The sequence below is a fragment of the Merops nubicus genome, unplaced genomic scaffold (genome assembly GCF_000691845.1).
Source record: "Merops nubicus isolate BGI_N331 unplaced genomic scaffold, ASM69184v1 scaffold52265, whole genome shotgun sequence".
Classification (NCBI taxonomy): Eukaryota; Metazoa; Chordata; class Aves; order Coraciiformes; family Meropidae; genus Merops; species Merops nubicus.
The window spans coordinates 3,515-3,909 of record NW_008608711.1 but is presented as its reverse complement, the minus strand read 5'-3'; positions in this window follow the sequence as shown (position 1 = coordinate 3,909).

The window sequence follows — 395 nt, the reverse complement described above, 5'->3', positions numbered from 1 at the left end:
CCCGGAGGTGGCTGCAGGCTGTGCCAGTCAGTCAGCACTCTGCAGGGCTGCCTGCAGTACTGTCCAGCTCCAGCTGCACCGCCCCAGGAGAAGCTGCCTGGGTCACCTCGGAAGCAGAGAGCCCCATTCCTGGCGGGGGTGCCCGCGGGAAGCTCAGAGCCCCACTGCCGTGGTGGCAGCTGCATGCAGGAGCGTCCCTCATGGGGACAGCCCGTGGCTCTCTGATGTGATGGGAAGCCCTGGGAGAGCTGCACGCTTGGGCAGCACCACCCCTTCCCTGCTTCCAAAGTCCCCACTGTCTGGGGAGTCTCACCGGACCCAAGCTGCTGCATGGGCCACACAGCCTGGCATGGTCCTCTGCCCCATCCCCTTGGAAACGAAGCCCCAAGCCTCCC